Below are 24,161 nucleotides of genomic sequence, written 5' to 3' on the forward strand. Positions count from 1 at the left end.
ACTGTGGTTTTCCTCATCCATGGTTTAAATCTGGGTGTAACCCACCTTTTCGCCTTTTTTGCTTAAAAAAAAGCAGTTTGAGTGTCTCGCTGACTGTTCACATACACATATATATCTGTTTAAAAGATTCTGGTGTAGGCCAGAGAACTAGATCTGTGGTTTTCCTCTTCCACGGTTCAAATCTGGGTGTAATCCATCTTTTTGCCTTTTTTCCAAAAAAAAAAGCAGTTTGAGTGTCTCGCTGACTGTTCAGAAACAAACATACCTATTTAAAAGATTCTGGTGTAGGCCAGAGAACTAGAACTGTGGTTTTCCTCTACCAAGGTTCAAATCTGGGTGTAATCCACCTTTTTGCCTTTTTTACATTAAAAAGCATTTTGAGTGTCTCGCTGACTGTTCAGACACAAATATATCTGTTTAAAAGATTCTGGTGTAGGCCAGAGAAATAGAACTGTGGGTTTCCTCTTCCACGGTTAAAATCTAGGTGTAATCCACCTTCTTGCATAAAAAAAAACATTTTGAGTGTATTGCTGACTGTTCAGACACAAATATATCTGTTTAAAAGATTCTGGTGTAGGCCAGAGAACTAGAAATGTGGTTTTCCTCTTCCACGGTTCAAATCTCACCTTTTTGCCTTTTTTACATAAAAAAAAAACGTTTCAGTGTCTCGCTGACTGTTCAGACACAAATATATCTGTTTAAAAGATTCTAGTGTAGGCCAGAGAAATAGAACTGTGGTTCTGACTATTCAGACACAAATAAATCAGTTTAAAAAAAAACTAGAACTGTGGATTTCCTCTTCCACGGTTCAAATCTGGGTGTAATCCACCTTTTTGCCTTTTTTACATTAAAAAAATCAGTTTAAGTATCTCGCTGACTGTGCAGACACAAAACAAATATATCTGTTTAAAAGATTCTGGTGTAGGCCAGAGAACTAGAACTATGGTTTTCCTCTTCCACGGTTCAAATCTCACCTTTTTGCCTTTTTTACATAAAATAAAAACGTTTCAGTGTCTCGCTGACTGTTCAGACACAAATATATCTGTTTAAAAGATTCTAGTGTAGGCCAGAGAAATAGAACTGTGGTTCTGGCTATTCAGACACAAATAAATCAGTTTAAAAAAAAACTAGAACTGTGGATTTCCTCTTCCAAGGTTCAAATCTGGGTGTAATCCACCTTTTTGCCTTTTTTACATTAAAAAAAACATTTTGAGTGTCTGGCTGACTGTTCAGACACAAATATATCTGTTTAAAAGATTCTGGTGTAGGCCAGAGAACTAGAATTGTGGTTTTCCTCATCCACGGTTCAAATCTCACCTTTTTGCCTTTTTTACATAAAATAAAAACGTTTCAGTGTCTCGCTGACTGTTCATACACAAATATATCTGTTTAAAAGATTCTGGTGTAGGCCAGAGAAATAGAACTGTGGTTCTGACTGTTCAGACACAAATAAATTGGTTTAAAAAATTCTGGTGTAGGCCAGAGAACTAGAACTGTGGATTTTCTCTTCCACAGTTCAAATCTGGGTGTAATCCACTTTTTTGCATAAAAAAAATAGTTTGAGTGTCTCACTGACTGTTCAGACACAAATATATCTGTTTAAAAGATTCTGGTGTAGGCCAGAGAACTAGAACTGTGGTTTTCCTCTTCCACAGTTCAAATCTGGGTGTAATCCAACTTTTTGCCTTTTTTACATAAAAAAAACAGTTTGAGTGTCTCGCTGACTGTTCAGAAACAAATATATCTGCTTAAAAGATTCTGGTGAAGGCCAGAGAACTAGAACTATGGTTTTCCTCTTCCACGGTTCAAATCTGGGTGTAATCCACCTTTTTTCATAAAAAAACAGTTTCAGTATCTCGCTGATTGTTCAGACACAAATATATCTGTTTAAAAGATTCTGGTGTAGACCTGGGAACTAGAACTGTGGTTTTCCTCATCCATGGTTTAAATCTGGGTGTAACCCACCTTTTCGCATTTTTTGCTTAAAAAAAAGCAGTTTGAGTGTCTCGCTGACTGTTCAGATTCACATATATATCTGTTTAAAAGATTCTGGTGTAGGCCAGAGAACTAGATCTGTGGTTTTCCTCATCCATGGTTTAAATCTGGGTGTAATCCACCTTTTTGCCTTTTTTACATAAAAAAAACATTTTGAGTGTCTCGCTGACTGTTCAGACACAAATATATCTGTTTAAAAGATTCTGGTGTAGGCCAGAGAAATAGAACTGTGGTTTTCCTCTTCCACGGTTCAAATCTGTGTGTAATCCACCTTTTTGCATAAAAAAAAACATTTTGAGTGTCTCGCTGACTGTTCAGACACAAATATATCTGTTTAAAAGATTCTGGTGTAGGCCAGAGAACTAGAACTGTGGTTTTCCTCTTCCACGGTTCAAATCTCACCTTTTTGCCTTTTTTACATAAAAAAAAAACGTTTCAGTGTCTCGCTGACTGTTCAGACACAAATATATCTGTTTAAAAGATTCTGGTGTAGGCCAGAGAAATAGAACTGTGGCTCTGACTGTTCAGACACAAATAATTCGGTTTAAAAAATTCTGGTGTAGGCCAGAGAACTAGAACTGTGGATTTCCTCTTCCATGGTTCAAATCTGGGTGTAATCCACCTTTTTGCCTTTTTTACATTAAAAAAATCAGTTTAAGTATCTCACTGACTGTGCAGACACAAAACAAATATATCTGTTTAAAAGATTCTGGTGTAGGCCAGAGAACTAGAACTGTGGTTTTCCTCTTTCACGGTTCAAATCTGGGTGTAATCCACCTCTTTGCCTTTTTTGCATAAAAAAAAATAGTTTGAGTGTCTCGCTGATTGTTCAGACACAAATATATCTGTTTAAAAGATTCTGGTGTAGGCCAGAGAAATAGAACTGTGGTTTTCCTCTTCCACGGTTCAAATCTGTGTGTAATCCACCTTTTTGCCTTTTTTACATAAAAACAGTTTAAATATCTTGCTGACTGTGCAGACACAAAACAAATATATCTGTTTAAAAGATTCTGGTGTAGGCCAGAGAACTAGAACTGTGGTTTCCCTCTTCCACAGTTCAACTCTGGGTGTAATCCACCTCTTTGCATAGAAAAAAAACAGTTTGAGTGTCTCGCTGACTGTTCAGACACAAATATATCTGTTTAAAATATTCTGGTGTAGGCCAGAGAACTAGAACTGTGGTTTTCATTTTCCAAGGTTCAAATCTCACCTTTTTGCCTTTTTTGCTTAAAAAAAAACGTTTCAGTGTCTCGCTCACTGTTCAGACACAAATATATCTGTTTAAAAGATTCTGGTGTAGGCCAGAGAAATAGAACTGTGGTTTTCCTCTTCCACGGTTCAAATCTGGGTGTAGTCCACCTTTTTGCCTTTTTTACATAATAAAAAAACAGTTTAAGTATCTCGCTGACTGTGCGGACACAAAACAAATATCTCTGTTTAAAAGATTCTGGTGTAGGCCAGAGAATTAGAACTGTGGTTTTCCTCTTCCACAGTTCAAATCTGGGTGTAATCCACCTTTTTGCGTAAAAAAACAGTTTGAGTGTCTCACTGACTATTCAGACACAAATATATCTGTTTAAAAGATTCTGGTGTAGGCCAGAGAACAAGAACTATGGTTTTCCTCTTCCACGGTTCAAATCTCACCTTTTTGCCTTCTTTACATAACAAAAAAACGTTTCAGTCTCGCTGACTGTTCAGACACAAATATATCTGTTTAAAAGATTCTGGTGTAGGCCAGAGAAATAGAAGTGTGGTTCTGACTGTTCAGACACAAATAAATCGGTTCAAAAAATTTTGGTGTAGGCCACAGAACTAGAACTGTAGATTTCCTCTTCCACGGTTCAAATCTGGGTATAATCCACTTTTTTGCCTTTTTTGCATAAAAAAAATAGTTTGAGTGTCTCACTGACTGTTCAGACACAAATATATCTGTTTAAAAGATTCTGGTGTAGGCCAGAGAACTAGAACGGTGGTTTTCCTCTTCCACAGTTCAAATCTGGGTGTAATCCACCTTTTTGCCTTTTTTACATAAAAAAATCAGTTTGAGTGTCTCGCTGACTGTTCAGAAACAAATATATCTGCTTAAAAGATTCTGGTGAAGGCCAGAGAACTAGAACTATGGTTTTCCTCTTCCACGGTTCAAATCTGGGTGTAATCCACCTTTTTTCATAAAAAAAACAGTTTCAGTATCTCGCTGATTGTTCAGACACAAATATATCTGTTTAAAAGATTCTGGTGTAGACCTGAGAACTAGAACTGTGGTTTTCCTCATCCATGGTTTAAATCTGGGTGTAACCCACCTTTTCGCCTTTTTTGCTTAAAAAAAAGCAGTTTGAGTGTCTCGCTGACTGTTCACATACACATATATATCTGTTTAAAAGATTCTGGTGTAGGCCAGAGAACTAGATCTGTGGTTTTCCTCTTCCACGGTTCAAATCTGGGTGTAATCCATCTTTTTGCCTTTTTTCCAAAAAAAAAAGCAGTTTGAGTGTCTCGCTGACTGTTCAGAAACAAATATACCTATTTAAAAGATTCTGGTGTAGGCCAGAGAACTAGAACTGTGGTTTTCCTCTACCAAGGTTCAAATCTGGGTGTAATCCACCTTTTTGCCTTTTTTACATTAAAAAGCATTTTGAGTGTCTCGCTGACTGTTCAGACACAAATATATCTGTTTAAAAGATTCTGGTGTAGGCCAGAGAAATAGAACTGTGGGTTTCCTCTTCCACGGTTAAAATCTAGGTGCAATCCAGCTTCTTGCATAAAAAAAAACATTTTGAGTGTATTGCTGACTGTTCAGACACAAATATATCTGTTTAAAAGATTCTGGTGTAGGCCAGAGAACTAGAAATGTGGTTTTCCTCTTCCACGGTTCAAATCTCACCTTTTTGCCTTTTTTACATAAAAAAAAAACGTTTCAGTGTCTCGCTGACTGTTCAGACACAAATATATCTGTTTAAAAGATTCTAGTGTAGGCCAGAGAAATAGAACTGTGGTTCTGACTATTCAGACACAAATAAATCAGTTTAAAAAAAAACTAGAACTGTGGATTTCCTCTTCCACGGTTCAAATCTGGGTGTAATCCACCTTTTTGCCTTTTTTACATTAAAAAAATCAGTTTAACTATCTCGCTGACTGTGCAGACACAAAACAAATATATCTGTTTAAAAGATTCTGGTGTAGGCCAGAGAACTAGAACTATGGTTTTCCTCTTCCACGGTTCAAATCTGGTGTTATCCACCTTTTTGCCTTTTTTACATAAAAATAAACAGTTTGAGTGTCTCGCTGACTGTTCAGATGCAAGTATATCAGTTTAAAAGATTCTGGTGTAGGCCAGAGAACTAGAACTGTGGTTTTCCTCATCCACGGTTCAAATCTCACCTTTTTGCCTTTTTTACATAAAAAATAACGTTTCAGTGTCTCGCTGACTGTTCGGACACAAATATATCTATTTAAAAAAGTATTTTATAGGCCAGGAAATTAGAACTGTGGTTTTCCTCTTCCACAGTTCAAATCAGGATGTTATCCACCTTTTTGTCTTTTTTACTTATAAAAAACAGTTTGAGTGTCTCGCTGACTGTTCAGACACAAGTATATCAGGTTAAAAGATTCTGGTGTATGCTAGAGAACTAGAACTGTGGTTTTCCTCATCCACGGTTCAAATCTGGGTGTAATCCACCTTTTTGCATAAAAAAAATACAGTTTGAGTGTCTCGCTGACTGTTCAGGCACAGATATATCTGTTTAAAAGATTCTGGTGTAGTCCAGAGAAATAGAACTGTGGTTTTCCTCATCCACGGTTCAAATCTCACCTTTTTGCCTTTTTTACATAATAAAAAACCGTTTCTTTGTCTCGCTGACTGTTCAGAAACAAATATATCTGTTTAAAAGTTTCAGGTGTAGGCCAGAGAACAAGAACTGTGGATTTCCTATTCCACGGTTCAAATCTCGGTGCATTCCACCTTTTTGCCTTTTTTGCTTAAAAAAAATAGTTTAAGTGTCTCGCTGATTGTTCAGACACAAATATATCTGTTTAAAAGATTCTGGTGTAGGCCAGAGAAATAGAACTGTGGTTTTCCTCTTCCACGGTTCAAATCTGGGTGTAATCCACCTTTTTGCCTTTTTTGCATACAAAAAAATAGTTTGAGTGTCTCGCTGATTGTTCAGACACAAATATATCTGTTTAAAAGATTCTGGTGTAGGGCAGAGAAATAGAACTGTGGTTTTCCTCTTCCACAGTTCAAATCTGGGTGTAATCCACCTTTTTGCATAAAAAAACAGTTTGAGTGTCTCACTGACTATTCAGACACAAATATATCTGTTTAAAAGATTCTGGTGTAGGCCAGAGAACTAGTACTATGGTTTTCCTCTTCCACGGTTCAAATCTCACCTTTTTGTCTTTTTTACATAACAAAAAAAGTTTCAGTGTCTCGCTGACTGTTCAGACACAAATATATCTGTTTAAAAGATTCTGGTGTAGGCCAGAGAAATAGAACTGTGGTTCGGACTGCTCAGACACAAATAAATCGGTTTAAAAAATTCTGGTGTAGGCCAGAGAACTAGAACTGCGGATTTCCTCTTTCACGGTTCAAATCTGGGTATAATCCACTTTTTTGCATAAAAAAAATAGTTTGAGTGTCTTACTGACTGTTCAGACACAAATATATCTGTTTAAAAGATTCTGGTGTAGGCCAGAGAACTAGAACTGTGGTTTTCCTCTTCCACGGTTCAAATCTGGGTGTAATCCACCTTTTTACCTTTTATACATAAAAAAAAACAGTTTAAGTATCTCGCTGACTATGCAGACACAAAACAAATATTTCTGTTTAAAATATTCTGGTGTAGGCCAGAGAACTAGAACTGTGGTTTTCCTCTTCCACGGTTCAAATCTGGGTGTAATCCACCTTTTTGCCTTTTTTACATAAAAAAAACAGTTTGAGTGTCTCGCTGACTGGTCAGAAACAAATATATCTGCTTAAAAGATTCTGGTGAAGGCCAGAGAACTAGAACTATGGTTTTCCTCTTCCACAGTTTAAATCTGGGTGTAATCCACCTTTTTTCATAAAAAAAACAGTTTCAGTATCTCGCTGATTGTTCAGACACAAATATATCTGTTTAAAAGATTCTGGTGTAGACCTGAGAACTAGAACTGTGGTTTTCCTCATCCATGGTTTAAATCTGGGTGTAACCCACCTTTTTGCATTTTTTGCTTAAAAAAAAGCAGTTTGAGTGTCTCGCTGACTGTTCAGACACAAATATATCTGTTTAAAAGATTCTGGTGTAGGCCAGAGAACTAGAACTGTGGTTTTCCTCTTCCACGGTTCAAATCTGGGTGTAATCCATCTTTTTGCCTTTTTTACAAAAAAAAAAGCAGTTTGAGTGTCCCGCTGACTGTTCAGAAACAAATATATCTATTTAAAAGATTCTGGTGTAGGCCAGAGAAATAGAACTGTGGTTTTCCTCTACCACGGTTCAAATCTGGGTGCAATCCACCATTTTGCCTTTTTTACATAAAAAAAAACGTTTCAGTGTCTCGCTGACTGTTCAGACACAAATATATCTGTTTAAAAGATTCTGGTGTGGGCCAGAGAAATAGAACTGTGGTTTTCCTCTTCCACGGTTCAAATCTGGGTGTAATCCACCTTTTTGCCTTTTTTACATAAAAAAAACGTTTCAGTGTCTCGCTGACTGTTGAGACACAAATATATCTGTTTAAAAGATTCTGGTGTAGGCCAGAGAAATTGAACTGTGGTTTTCCTCATCCACGGTTCAAATCTGGGTGTAACCCACCTTTTTGCCTTTTTTACTTTAAAAAAAAGCAGTTTGAGTGTCTCGCTGACTGTTCAGACACAAATATATCTGTTTAAAAGATTCTGGTGTAGGCCAGAGAACTAGAACTGTGGTTTTCCTCTTCCACAGTTCAAATCTGGGTGTAATCCATCTTTTCGCCTTTTTTACAAAAAAAAAAGCAGTTTGAGTGTCTCGTTGACTGTTCAGAAACAAATATATCTATTTAAAAGATTCTGGTGTAGGCCAGAGAACTAGAACTGTGGTTTTCCTCTTCCACGGTTCAAATCTGGGTGTAATCCACTTTTCTTCATAAAAAAAACAGTTTCAGTTTCTTGCTGACTGTTCAGACACAAATATATCTGTTTAAAAGATTCTGGTGTAGACCTGAGAACTAGAACTGTGGTTTTCCTCATCCATGGTTTAAATCTGGGTGTAACCCACCTTTTTGCCTTTTTTGCTTAAAAAAAAGCAGTTTGAGTGTCTCGCTGACTGTTCACACACAAATATATCTGTTTAAAAGATTCTGGTGTAGGCCAGAGAACTAGAACTGTGGTTTTCCTCTTCCACGGTTCAAATCTGGGTGTAATCCATCTTTTTGCCTTTTTTACAAAAAAAAAAGCAGTTTGAGTGTCCCGCTGACTGTTCAGAAACAAATATATCTATTTAAAAGATTCTGGTGTAGGCCAGAGAAATAGAACTGTGGTTTTCCTCTACCACGGTTCAAATCTGGGTGCAATCCACCATTTTGCCTTTTTTACATAAAAAAAAACGTTTCAGTGTCTCGCTGACTGTTCAGACACAAATATATCTGTTTAAAAGATTCTGGTGTGGGCCAGAGAAATAGAACTGTGGTTTTCCTCTTCCACGGTTCAAATCTGGGTGTAATCCACCTTTTTGCCTTTTTTACATAAAAAAAACGTTTCAGTGTCTCGCTGACTGTTGAGACACAAATATATCTGTTTAAAAGATTCTGGTGTAGGCCAGAGAAATTGAACTGTGGTTTTCCTCATCCACGGCTCAAATCTGGGTGTAACCCACCTTTTTGCCTTTTTTACTTTAAAAAAAAGCAGTTTGAGTGTCTCGCTGACTGTTCAGACACAAATATATCTGTTTAAAAGATTCTGGTGTAGGCCAGAGAACTAGAACTGTGGTTTTCCTCTTCCACAGTTCAAATCTGGGTGTAATCCATCTTTTCGCCTTTTTTACAAAAAAAAAAGCAGTTTGAGTGTCTCGTTGACTGTTCAGAAACAAATATATCTATTTAAAAGATTCTGGTGTAGGCCAGAGAACTAGAACTGTGGTTTTCCTCTTCCACGGTTCAAATCTGGGTGTAATCCACCTTTCTTCATAAAAAAAACAGTTTCAGTTTCTTGCTGACTGTTCAGACACAGATATATCTGTTTAAAAGATTCTGGTGTAGGCCAGAGAACTAGAACTGTGTTTTTCCTCATCCACGGTTCAAATCTGGGTGTAACCCACCTTTTTGCCTTTTTTACATAAAAAAAAACGTTTTAGTGTCTTGCTGACTGTTCAGACACAAACATATCTGGTTAAAAGATTGTGGTGTAGGCCAGAGAAATAGAACTGTGGTTTTCCTCTTCCACGGTTCAAATCTGGGTGTAATCCACCTTTTTGCCTTTTTTACATAAAAAAAAACAGTTTGAGTGTCTCGCTGACTGTTCAGACACAAATATATCTGTTTAAAAGATTCTGGTGTAGGCCAGAGAACTAGAACTGTGGTTTTCCTCATCCACGGTTTAAATCTGGGTGTAATCCACCTTTTTGCATTTTTTACATAAAAAAAGCAATTTGAGTGTCTCACTGACTGTTCAGACACAAATATATCTGTTTAAAAGATTCTGGTGTAGGCCAGAGAAATAAAACTGTGGTTTTCCTCTTCCACGGTTCTAATCTCCTTTTTATGAGCCTTTTGCCATTGATATTGCGAGTGTAAGCTATTTTACTTCATTTACAATGGGCAAGGCGCGTGGCAAGGGACGTGGACCTGGATGTTGTGGTGATGGTACGTGCAGAGGATGGGGCCGTGCCCAAGGTGAAAATGTGACACAACCAACATCCACATCTTCTCGCTTCCTGTTCTTGACCGAATTACTAGGGAAGCACACAACAATACCACTATTGCCAACTGATCAGTGTGAACAGGTTATTAATTGGATAGCAAATAATACTTCCAGTCACGTGGGCACCACCACCTCTGGTCTGTCTTCCACACGGTCAAGTTTTAGTAGCCTTGAGTCTCGACCGCATTCTCCTCCTCACCCTGAAGCTCCTTCCTCCCACCATGCCGAGTGTCGTCAGACAGCAACTGATCCCACAGTTGGACACTCTGAAGAGCTGTTCACTGGTCCATTTCCATATTTGGGCCCCTCGCCTGCTCTGCTTGAAGTGGTGGAAGAGGAGATCCCATGTAGCGATGGCCAAATATTTGAACAGCCACGGCCACAGGAAGGCGACACTGGCAATTTGTCACAAGACGTGGACGATGACGAGACACAATTGCCACGAAGAGAGGAGGAGGAGGACTGTGGTGCGGAAGTGGAAGAGGAGGAGGTGGTGGCTGATCTTGTAACTGACCCAACGTGGCAGGAGGCCATTCAGAGCGAGGCCAGCAGCACACAGGGGGAGGGAGGCAGAGTACCCCAACAGGCAGGAAGAAGCAGTGTGGTGGCCGCAGACAGAAAGTGGGCAACCGTTCCCCGTAACACCAACATGAGGGACGTTGCCAGTACAACCGGTAGGTCTTCCAGAGTCTGGAATTTTTTTAAAGACTCTGCTGATAACCCCAATAAGGCCATTCGTACCATCTGCCAGGCCAGCATCAGCAGGGGTGACAAAACTGCCAGCGTGATCACCACCAGCATGATCAGGCACATGTCAGCAAAGCACCCGACTTTGTGGGGCGAACCCCAGGGTCCACGACCAGTGTCAGCGGGTGTCACCACTGCTTCTTCTGCTGTTGTGCGTGTAAGAGAACCCCCTGTTGTGCGTGCAAGGCAATCCCCTGTCCATACTGCCAAACTTCACTTGTTATGGCAGTTTCTCAAGAAACAGCATCAACTTCCACGTCCACATCCCACCGCAGCGTTCAATTGTCCATTTCCCAGACCTTTGAACGAAAGTGCAAATTCGCAGCCAAAGCCTCACAGGCCACAGTCCTAAATTCGCACATTTCACGACTGCTTGCGTTGGAAATGCTGCCTTTTAGGCTGGTGGAGATGGAATCCTTCTGCAATGTTGTGGCGGTGGCTGTCCCTCGGTACTCGGTCCCAGGCCGACACTATTTTGCCCGGTGTGCCATCCCCGCACTACATAAGCACGTGTCCCAAAACATCTGTCGTGCCCTCAACAACACAGTTACTGGGAGAGTCCACCTGACAACGGACACGTGGACAAGTGCTTGTGGCCAGGAACGGTACATCTCCCTGACGGCACACTGGGTAAACATAGTGGAAGCCGGGACCCAGTCGGACCTTGGGACGGAACACATCCTGCCCACACCGAGGATTGCGGGCCCTATGTCAGTCAGAGTTGCCCCCACAGTCTACAGCTCCTGCGCATCATCCTCCTCCTCCTCCTCATGTTCAGCCTCCATCTCAGATATCACCACATCAGTTACAAGCTGGAAGCACTGCAGTACTGCCTCAGCCAAGCGGCAACAGGCTGTGCTGAAACTCATAAGCTTAGGTGATAAATCTCACACTGCTTGTGAGTTGTGGACAGCTGTGAAAGAGCAGGCAGATCTGTGGCTGAGACCGCTGAACCTACATCCAGGCATGGTCATGTGTGACAATGGCCGTAGCCTGGTGGTGGCTCTGAGGTGAGGCGAGATCACACATGTACCATGCATGGCTCATGTGCTTAACCTCGTGGTTCAGCGGTTTCTTAAATCGTACCCCGAGTTGCCAGATCTGCTCGTCAAAGTACGCCACCTGTCAGCTCATTTTCAGAAGATGGCTACAGCTTCCGCCACCCTTGCTGTGTTGCAGCAGTGTTTGCAGCTTCTGGCACACTGACTGGTGTGTGATCTCCCCACACGTTGGAACTCTACCCTCCACATGTTGATTTGTGACCAGAAGAGAGCAGTTGTGGAGTACCAGCTGCAACAAGGCCGTCGATATTCAGGTCAGACTCCACACATAAGACCTCAGGAGTGGACCTGGATGTCTGACATATGTACCATCCTGACAAAGTTTGAGGAGTCCACCAAGATGGTGAGTGACGATGACGCCATAATTAGCGTCAGCATCCCACTTGTCTGTCTTTTGCAACGCTCTCTGCAGAGAATTAAAGAGGAGGCATTGCAGCCAGAGTATGATGAGATGGATCAAGAAGCCGTAGTGGGCGATTACACGCAGCCCAGCCTCATCTCATCCCAACGTGCATTGGGGGACAATGAGGGAGAGGAGGAGGAGGAAGAACAGGAGCTGGTATTATGCGCTGTAGACGGTAGTACCTGTACAACTGTCATACCGTCGGTTCAGCGTGGGTGGCCTGAGGACAGGGGGGAGGAGGAGGAGGAGAGCATGGTCAGTCGTCATCTTGGTGAGGACACGGAAGTCTTGCCCGTTACCAGTCTGGCACGCATGGCTGACTTTAAGTTACGCTGCCTTAACCGTGACCCTCGCGTTGTCAAAATGTGGGGTGACAGTCTTTACTGGTTGGTGACACTTTTAGACCCCCGCTACAAGGAGAACTTTCACTCTCTTATTCCTGAGGTGGAAAGGTCTACAAAAATGGGGCAGTACCAGAAGGTCCTTGCTGCAGTACTGTTAAAAAAATTCCCATCTGAACATGCAAGCGGCAGAGGTCACAGTTCATTGCCCAACCAAGGCGTACAGGCGAGAGAGACGCAACTCCAATCCAGCAGAGGCAGGGGAACACTGTCAACATTCTGGGACAATTTTCTGAGACCCACCCAGCTTACAGGCCCTGAGGTGCAGGGTACTCTCACAAGGAGTGGAAAGTTTCAAAAAATGGTGAGGGAGTACCTTGCCGACCGTACCAGCATCCTCTGTGATTCCTCTGTGGCTTTTAATTATTGGGTATCCAAGCTGGACACTTGGAATGAAATTGCTCTGTACGCCTTGGAGGTCGTGGCCTGCCCTGCCGCTAGCGTGTTATCGGAGCGTGTTTTTAGTGCCGCAGGGGGAATTATAACTGATAAGCACACTCGCCTGTCAACTGACAATGCTGACAAGCTGACCCTTATCAAAATGAACAAGGGCAGGATTGGGCCAGACTTCTCATCACCACCAAATGACAGTAGAGTAACATAAAGTCAAATCCACTGTGTTATTTCGGGAGGTGTATTCCTATGCACCACTTCACACCCACACATGGGTATACACTTCCTCATTTCGGCTGTTTTTTGCTCTTCTCCTTATCCTCAGCCTCCACCACCACTATACCACCAGGGTGACCGTGGTCCGTGTTGCCAGCCTTGCAAGTTCCTCCGTCCTAATTTTTGGCAGCTTTTGCTTGGAAGGCATAGGCAAAGACTATGGGAGACCCACTCCCCAATAATGGGAATAATGTTTTTAATATGCTGTACTGCATGGCTCTTGTAAGGGGCATTGCAAATTCCTCCGTCCTAATTTTTGGCAGCTTTTGCTTGGAAGGCATAGGCAAAGACTATGGGAGAACCACTCCCCAATAATGGGAATAGTGTTTTTAATATGCTGTACTGCATGGCTCTTGTGAGAGGCATTGCAAGTTCCCCCGTGCTAATTTTTGGCAGCTTTTGCTTGAAAGTCATAGGCAAAGACTATGGGAGACCCACTCCCCAATAATGGGAATAATGTTTTTAATATGCTGTACTGCATGGGTCTTGTAAGGGGCATTGCAAGTTCCTCCGTCCTAATTTTTGGCAGCTTTTGCTTGGAAGGCATAGGCAAAGACTATGGGAGACCCACTCCCCAATAATGGGAATAATGTTTTGAATATGCTGTACTGAATGGCTCTTGTAAGGGGCATTAAAATCGTCTTGTTAAGCTACTGTGACCTCCCCGTCTCTTCCAAAGGTCATTGATATTGCTTTGTATTCCACTGTGACTTCCACGTCTCTTACAAGGGGCATTGATATTGTATTTTTCTTCCACTGCGACCTCCAACACTCTTCCAAGGGGCATTGATATTGTCTTTTTATTCCACTGGGACCTCCACGTCTCTTCGAAGGGGCATTAAAACTGTTTTGTTAAGCTACTGTGACCTCCACGCCTCTTCCAAGGGGCATTAAAACCGTCTTGTTAAACCACTCTGAACTCCAAATCTCTTCCAAGGGGCATTAAAATCATCTTGTTAAGCGACTGTGACCTCCACCTCTCTTCCAAGGGTCATTGATATTGTCTTTTTATTCCACTATAACCTCCACCACTCTTCCAAGGGTCATTGATATTGTCTTTTTATTCCACTGGGACCTCCACCACTCTGCCAAGGGGCATTGATATTGTCTTTTTATTCCACTGCGACCTCCACCACTATTCCAAGGGGCATTGATATTGTATTTTTATTTCACTGTGACCTCCACCACTCTTCCAAGGGGCATTGAAATTGTCTTTTTATTCCACTGGGACCTCCACGTCTCTTCCAAGGGGCATTAAAACCATCTTGTTAAACCACTATGAACTCCACATCTCTTCCAGGGGGCATTAAAACTGTCTTGTTAAGCTACTGTGACCTCCACATCTCTTCCAAGGGTCATTGATATTGTCTTTTTATTCCACTGGGACCTCCACGTCTCTTCCAAGGGGCATTGATATTGTCTTTTTATTCCACTGTGACCTCCACTTCTCTTCCAAGGGGCATTAAAACTGTCTTGCTAAACCACTCTGAACTCCACGTCTCTTCCAAGGGGCATTAAAATCATCTTGTTAAGCTACTGTGACCTCCACGTCTCTTCCAAGGGTCATTGATATTGTCTTTTTATTACACTGGGACCTCCACCAATCTTCCAAGAGGCATTGATATTGTCTTTTTATTCCACTGCGACCTCCACCACTTTTCTAAGGGGCATTGATATTGTCTTTTTATTCCACTACGACCTCCACCACTCTTCCAAGGGGCATTGATATTGTCTTTTCATTCCACTGCGACGTCCACCACTCTTCCAAGGGGCATTGATATTGTCTTTTTATTCCACTGCGACCTCCACCACTCTTACAAGGGGCATTGATATTGTCTTTTTATTCCACTGGGACCTCCACGTCTCTTGAAAGGGGCATTTAAACCATCTTGTTAAACCACTCTGAACTCCACGTCTCTTCCAAGGGGCATTAAAATCGTCTTGTAAAGCTACTGTGACCTCCCCGTTTCTTCCAAGGGTCATTGATATTGTCTTTTTATTCCACTGGGACCTCCACCACTCTTCCAAATGGCATTGATATTGTCTTTTTATTCCACTAGGACCTCCACAACTCTTCCAAGGGGCATTAATATTGTCTTTTTATTCCACTGCGACCTCCACCACTCTTCCAAGGGGCATTGACATTGTATTTTTATTCCACTGCGACCTCCACCACTCTTCCAAGGGGCATTGATATTGTCTTTTTATTCCACTGAGACCTCCACGTCTCATTCAAGGGGCATTAAAACCGTCTTGTTAAACCACTCTGAACTCCACGTCTCTTCCAAGGGGCATTTAATCCATCTTGTTAAACCACTCTGAACTCCACGTCTCTTCCAAGGGGCATTAAAATCGTCTTGTTAAGGTATTGTGACCTCCACGTCTCTTCCAAGGGTCATTGATATTGTCTTTTTATTCCACTGGGACCTCCACCACTCTTCTAAGGGGCATTGGTATTGTCATTTTATTCCACTGCGACCTCCACCACTCTTCCAAGGGGCATTGATATTGTCTTTTTATTCCACTGCGACCTCCACCACTCTTCCAAGGGGCATTGATATTGTCTTTTTATTCCACTGCGACCTCCACCACTCTTCAAAGGGGAATTGATATTGTCCTTTTATTCCACTGGGACCTCCACCACTCTTCTAATGGGCATTGATATTGTCTTTTTTTTCTTCTGCGACATCCACCACTCTTCCAAGGGGCATTGATATTGTCTTTTTATTCCACTGTGACCTCCACCACTCTTCCAAGGGGCATTGATATTGTATTTTTATTCCACTGGGACCTCCACATCTCTTCCAATGGGCATTAAAACCATCTTGTTAAGCTACTGTGACCTCCACGTCTCTTCCAAGGGGCATTAAAACCGTATTGTTAAACCACTCTAATCTCGACGACTATTCCAAGGGGCATTAAAATCGTCTTGTTAAGCTACTGTGACCTCCATGTCTCTTCCAAGGGTCATTGATATTGTCTTTTTATTCCACTGGGACCTCCACGTCTCTTCTAAGGGGCACGAAAACAGTCTTTTTAAACCACTCTGAACTCCACGTCTCTTCCAAGGGGCATTAAAACCATCTTGTTAAGCTACTGTGACCTCCTCGTCTCTTCCAAGGGGCATTAAAACCGTCTTGTTAAGCCACTCTGAACTCCACGTCTCTTTCAAGGGGCATTAAAATCGTCTTGTTAAGTTACTGTGACCTCCCCGTTTCTTGCAAGGGTCATTGATATAGTCTTTTTATTCCACTGGGACCTACACCACTCTTCCAAGGGGCATTGATATTGTCTTTTGATTCCACTGTGACCTCCACGTCTCTTCCAAGGGGCATTGATATTGTCTTTCTATTCCACTGCGACCCCCAGGTCTCTTCCAAGGGGCATTAAAACCGTCTTGTTGAACCACTCTGAACTCCACATCTCTTCCAAGGGGCATTAAAACCGTCTTGTTAAGCTACTGTGACCTCCACGTCTCTTCCAAGGGGCATTAAAACAGTCTTATGAAATCACTCTGAACTCCACAGCTCTTCCAAGGGGCATTGAAATGTTGTTTTCAATTACCTCTAACCTCCACAACTCTTCCAACGGGCATTGCATTTCCTCCTAATTTTAGTCAGCTTTTGCGTTTCAATGCATAGGTGAACACTAAGGGAGACCTACTCCCCAATAATGGATAGAAGGTTTTTAGTATGCTGTAATCCACGTCTGTTTCAAGGGGCATTGCAGTTACTCATAATTTTTGGAAAGCCTTCCATTCACTGCTTAGGCCAACAGTGTACAGGAGACCCAGTTGCTATAAATGGAAAAAACTGTTTAGTTAAAGCCCTCTGACCTCCATGTCACTTCCAAGGGGCATTGGAGTGCCTCGAAATTTTTGGTAAGCATTGCACTCACTGTATGCCCTATAACTGTATAGCCGAACCGCTCCTTTTGGAACAGAAACATATCCTACAAGACATGTGTAGTTGACTGGCCTGATATTGATGTGAATGGTGCCTGTTCCTCCTGCTCTTTCTTCTTTGCCACCACCTCATCCATCATTCATCACCTGAAGCTTTGTTTTAACGGGAGTCATAGAACTGGGATAGTAGCAGGAAAACATCCAGCAATCCTCAGAGGAGGTATGATATGCGCCAAAACGCTGACCACTTCAGGCCTAGCCGCTACTACATACATGCGCTTGCATTCCAATGAACAGAAAGCTAAGGAGATGGATGGCCTCATGATCATGAATAATTTACTCGTTGTGTAGGAGGCCGACCACTGCTGCTGTCTACCTTCTGAACTTTGTGTTGAAGCCTGATTGACCCAGGACCCGCAATCCTCTATGTCTGGAGGACATGTTGCATCCCAGTGTCAGAGATGCTTCCAGGGGTCTTCCCCATGCTGTTCCCATGTCTTTTCAGCACTGTATGCATGTGTCACACAGCACATGGCCAGATAAGGTTGTAAAATGTTAAAATGACATTTCCCGGTGAATGCATTTGTCACGGTTGAAAGCAATACAAAAGTGCAAAAACGCATACAAAATGCTACTTGTGAACATAGCCCAAGATGTGGAGGAGTATTTTTGTTTTTGGTTATTTATTTTACCTTATACACAAGTCTTTACCCTGGAAAGGATGTTCCTTAACATATTTCACAGGAAAACAGTTTCAGTTTTGTTTTTGAACGTTTTATTGTGAGCCCGTAAAAGTGGCTTAATTCCTCTGACCAGGTTGTTGACAGCAGTGACCTGGGGGTCAGAAATGCTTCCTGGGGCGATCCTCATGCTGTCCCTATGTCTTTTGAGCACTGTCACTATCGTTTTGGGCACTTTTTAGGCTTTCTACAGATTGCAGGGGGTGCCGCCGCAAAAATGCTTGGGTCTCCCATAGACTAACATTGGGCTCGTTGCTCGGGTCGAGCACCCGAGTATCACGGTGAGCTCGGCCCGAGCTTCGAGCACCCGAGCATTTTAGTGCTCGCTCAACACTATTGCTTAATTTATATCTGCATCTTATCTGTATGACACGTTATTCATCGGTCTCAGTTTCTACAGGCTCTATCTCTACTTGATAGAAAGTTTGTCCTCATAAAGGAAGCATTGCATTCTTTCCCTCAACCCACAAATACAGTATATACCTTCATATAATGAACTAGCAGGGGGGGGTTCTGGTCAGTGTTCTGGAAGAGCTCACCTTGCTTTTCTAGCCGCAACAATTTGGTAATTTATCTGCTTTTCCATTAGACATGAGAGCTGATACCCTGTGTACAGATCCCCTAAGACACAGAAATAGCAGAGTAATTGTAAAATTGGTGTGATCTTCTGCTTTCTTTGCTTTATTAAATGTATTATTTTATCCCTCTGCTGCAAAAATTTGACTCGGCTCTCCAGAATACTGTTGTAAAAATGGCCCTGCATACTGTTGTATCAATATGCAGCAGTGTATGTTGATTTTTGTGTGTGTGTTTAGTGTGATTAAGTGAAAATTGTTTAAACGGAATTTGTCAACAGGTTTTTTCATATAGAATCTGACAGCAGCATGAGGTAGAGATAGAGACCCCGATTCCAGCTATCTATCACTTAGTTTACTGGGTGCAGCAGTAATGATAGAGAAGTCAATGTTTTCTTTGCTGCAGTTCTAGCACAGTTCAGTTGTTGACCCTCTGTAATCCCTACCACACCACAACTTTCTAAGAAATGTTATAGTGACAGTTGCCAATCAGTGCTGGGGGTGTGGTTGGACTAGGATGCAGGAGGACAGTTGTCCTGTAGTGATAATCTCCTGCTGATAAAACACTGATTTCATTGAAATAGCAAAATACAGCCCAGTGACACATCACTGGAATCAGAGTCTCTGCTCCTACATTATGGTGCTCTCAAATTATATAGCAAAACCTGCTGACAGATTCCCTTTAATAAAGATCCCTATGGATATGGATATGTGCATGACACCTCATCTAAGATTCACTATTTTGGAAATACCGTCTTTAGGTTTTAGAAACCTTACAATCAATCTTCATTTTTTCCCCTTTGGGAATATGAATTTTGATATATGACAGAGCAGTTTGTACAGAGGGAGTATATGATTCTAAGCTATGATGGAATACGCGCATCAACCGCTACAATAAAATAAGAAAAATGTAAGTAATAATATTTTTACTGATAGATACTTGTAAGTATAAATTACAAACTGTCATATAAATATAAATGTATATGAATTCCTTGTTAACGCTTTATATTTTACATTTTCAAAGACTTCTCAAAGCTATGGTACAGTATCTGTACTATGCATATGGATTAATATAGAAACAGTGTTACTGTCTATTTAAAAATAGAATGTAAGATTTACAATACATAGAATTTGAGCTTTGCTAATGCAGGCATACATACAATTTACAACCATTTCCTTTCCCAGGAATTGCTTCAAAACTTGGGCTAATTAGAAGTCCCTTCCTTTTGATTGACACTAAGGTTGCGCTAGGTGATTATCTTTCTACAGTCAATAGGCTGGCCGCACAGCAGGTAAAAAGGTTATTAAATAGACCTTTTAAGAACAGCTATTTGACATTATTCTCCAACCACCTAAAGGAAAAAAACATGAGCACTTCATAGTACTGTGTGGGCAAAGCAGCTATATAACCTCTCCTTATGACTCTTGTTAATTAAGAATAGGCACATTAAAACAGTAATCATGGTGAGGTTCAACTTTCTGTGCATCAATTACATAATTAATACAAGGTCACATTAACATAAAGTAATGGTCTAGTGCTCGAACATACCATGGTAGGAGATATATTACATGCTAGACATGATTTCATAGTAACAGCCACTGACCTGAGACTCTTTCTATTGCTTTCATGAAAACCACATAATCATGACGAAGCTTTGACCAAACCTGACTATTGAACAGCTCATTATAATTTGCATTTTATAGATATTTATCTAATGAAAAAATACAATGTGACAGATCTGACACTGATATCTTCAATTGTTTTTGTGTCTTAAGATACACAGACAATTGAATCCAGAAAGCAGAAAACCAGGTCGGCATATCGCGATCTATTGGGTCCCCAACCGAGTGAGCCAGTAAGAACTGTTTGAATCCCATCCATGCCAAAAGACCTGTAGTTTGTTTCATAGTGAGACAGGAGGTGTAGTTTAATATGGATATAGTGATTCTTTCTATTTAAAAATAAACCACTTAACAGCATTAATTAGTGTATTTTTCAGTTCAGCAACTTTTGCAATCATCACAGTTTTGGAATTATAGAATAATGCTAAAAATTATACATACAAGTGCTTCTCACTAAATTAGAATATCATCAAAAAGTTAATTTATTTCAGTTCTTCAATACAAAAAATGAAACTCATATATTATATAGAGTCATTACAGAGTGATCTATTTCAAGTGTTTATTTCTGTTAATGTTGATGATTAAGGCTTACACCCAAAGCGTTTAAAAAGGTCCTTAGTATGTTTCAGTAGACTCCACAATCATGGGGAAGACTGCTGAGTTGACAAGTGTCCAGAAGGCAGTCATTGGCACACTCCACAAGGAGGGTAAGCCACAAAGGTCATTGCTAAAGAAGCTGGCTGTTCACAGAGTGCTGTATCCAAGCATAGTAATGGAAACTTGAGTGGAAGGAAAAAGTGTGGTAGAAAAAGGTGCGCAAGCAACCGGGATAACCGCAGCCTTGAAAGGATTGTTAAGAAAAAGTCATTCAAAAATTTGGGGGAGATTCACAAGGATTGGACTTCTGCTGTAGTCATTGCTTCAAGAGCCACCACACACAGACGTATCCAGGACATGGGCTACAAGTGTCACATTCCTTTGTCAAGCCACTCATGACCAATAGACAATGCCAGAAGAGTCTTACCTGGGCCAAGGAGAAAAAGACCTGGACTGATGCACAGTGGTCCAAGGTGTTATTTTCAGATGAAAGTAAATTTTGCATTTCATTTGGAAATCAAGGTCCCAGAGTCTGGAGGAAGAGTGGAGAGGCCACAATCCAAGCTGCTTGAGGTCTAGTGTGAAGTTTCCACAATCAGTGATGGTTTGGGGAGTCATGTCATCTGCTGGTGTAGGTCATAGTAACATAGTTTGTAAAGCCGAATAAAGACTTGCGTCCATCAAGTTCGACCTGTTAGTTCTGTAATTGCTAAAGTTGATCCAGAGGAGGGCAAAAACCCCAAATGATTTAGCCCATCTTCACCTGAGGAAAAATTCCCTCCCGACTCTGAAACCAGCAGTCAGAATAAATCCCTGTATCAACCTACTATTTTATTTTATTTTTAAGTATACGCTGAAATCTGCCTGGTATCTAGAAATGCATCCAGTCCCCGCTTGAACTGGTTTAGTGAATCCGACATTACCGTCTCCTCACTCAGTGAATTCCATATTCTCACTGCTCTTACCGTAAAGAACCCCTTCCTATGCTGGTGCTGAAACCTTTTCTCTTCCAGTCTTAGTGAATGCCCTCTTGTTACCGTAATATCCCTCCTTTTGAACAAATCCCGGGCAAGATCTCTATACTGTCCCCTAACATATTTGTACACATTTATTATGTCCCCCCTCAACCTTCTCTTTTCCAGGCTGAATAGTCCTAGTTTTGCCAACCTCTCTGGGTATTGCAGTCCCTCCATTCCCTTTATTAATTTTGTTGCCCTCCTTTGTACCTTTTCAAGCTCATTTATATCCTTTCTATATATTGGGGCCCATAACTGAGCACAGTATTCCAAGTGTGGTCTGACCAGTGCTTTGTACAGTGGAAGAACAATGTTCTCATCCTTTGCAGCTATACCTCTTCTGATACATCCCATTACCCTGTTTGCCCTTACAGCAGCGGCCTGACTTTGGGCACTCCAATTCAGTTTGCTATCAATCAAGATGCCCAAGTCCTTCTCCATCTCTGAATTCCCCAATGATTTCCCATTCAGTGAGTACTGGTGACTTCCATTTCTCTTTCCCATATGTATGACCTTACATTTCTCCTCGTTAAACCTCATTTGCCATTTAATGCTCCACCTACCCAGCTTATCCAAATCCCTCTGTAGGTCTGCACTGTCCTCTTTTGTATTAATTGTTTTACATAACTTTGTGTCATCTGCAAATATTGATATTTTACTATTTATCCCGTTGACTATGTCGTTAATAAAGATATTAAATAACATTGTGCCTAGTACAGACCCCTGTGGTACCCCACTAGTGACGCTTACCCATTCTGAGTATATTCCATTTATAACCATCCTCTGTCTTCTATCCCTTAGCCAGTTAGCTACCCACTTGCAGACATTTTCGCCCAGCCCCATCATTCTCATTTTGTATACCAACCTATTATGTGGCACACTATCGAACGCTTTTGAGAAGTCGAGATACACGACATCCACTGGTTCCCCCTGATCTAATCGAGAGCTAACCTCCTCGTAGAAGTCAATCAGGTTTGTTTGGCAGGAGCGATTCCTCATGAATCCATGTTGGTTCGGGATTAAAAGATTATTAGCATCAAGATGCTCCATAATCGCCTCTTTAATGAAGCTTTCAAAAATTTTGCCCACAACAGACGTCAGACTCACCGGCCGATAGTTTCCGGCGTCACTTTTCGCTCCCTTTTTGAATATTGGCACTACATTCGCCTGTCGCCAATCAAGTGGTACAGACCCAGTCTCAACAGAGTCCTTAAATATAAGATATAACGGTCTGTCTATCACATTACTTAGTTCCCTTAGTACCCGTGGGTGTATGCCATCAGGTCCTGGTGATTTGTTTATTTCAATGTTACTGAGGCGTTTCTGTACCTCAACTTGGGTTAGATTAGTTTTATCAAGACCAAAGTCAGCGCAGCCGTCTACCAGAAAAGTTTAGAGCACTTCATGCTTCCCTCTGCCGACAAGCTTTTTGGAGATGGAAATTTCATTCTCCAGCAGGACTTGGCACCTGTCCACACTGCCAAAAGCACCAATACCCGGTTTCAAAACAACAGTATCACTGTGCTTGATTGGCCAGCAAACTCGCCTGACCTTAACCCCATAGAGAATTTATGGTGTATTGTCAAGAGAAAGATGAGAGACACCAGACCCAACAATGAAGCCGAGCTGAAGGCTGCAATCAAAGCAACCTGGGCTTCCATAACACCTCAGCAGTGCCATAGGCTGATCGCCTCCGTGCCACGCCGCGTTGATGCAGTAATTGATGCAAAAGGAGCCACGACCAAGTATTGAGTGCATTTACTGAACATACATTTCAGTAGGCCAACATTTCAAATTTTAAAACTATTTTTGAAGCTGTTGCTATAAAGTATTCTAATTTACTGAGATAATAACTTTTGTGTTTTCTTTGGCTGTAAGCCATAATCATCAACATTAACAGAAATAAACACTTGAAATAGATCACTCTGTTTGAAATGACTCTATATAATATATGAGCTTCACTTTTTGTATTGAAGAACTGAAATAAATTAACTTTTTGATGATATTCTAATTTAGTGAGAAGCACTTGTAGCAGTCAAAGGTTTTCGAAAACTAATAAATAACTGAAAACAATGAACTGGAGTATAAGTTGGTATGCATGCAAAATATAGGAACATGTTCACACTGGCCATTAAACAGACAAAACCTGAGACAGAAACAAAATGAACATATACCCTGCTGTAAGTAAAAAAGTAAAAGCAATAGTTCATATAAATAACATAGGGTACTTAGCAAACACTGTTTTTTATTAAAAAAAGTTTTAAAGCCATCCCACCAGTGTTTTAATAATAGAGGTTAGGACCATCCAGATTTGGGTACAACTTGACTCTAGTGGGATAGCTTTTATGCTTTTTTTTTTTTAATAAAAAACGGTGTTTACTAACTACCCCTATGTTATTTATATGCACTATTGCTTTTGGCTATTTACTTATTTACTTATTTACTTTTGCTTCTATCTTTGGTTTTGTCTGTTTAATGGCCAGTGTGAACATGCTCCTATTTTGCTTGCATACCCACTTTTACACCAGTTCTTTGTTTTCGGTTAAGTTTCATGTTTCTGCAG

This window comes from Phyllobates terribilis, unplaced genomic scaffold, assembly GCF_046119375.1.
Source record: "Phyllobates terribilis strain yellow unplaced genomic scaffold, ASM4611937v1 Scaffold_3__8_contigs__length_932513732, whole genome shotgun sequence".
NCBI lineage: Eukaryota > Metazoa > Chordata > Amphibia > Anura > Dendrobatidae > Phyllobates > Phyllobates terribilis.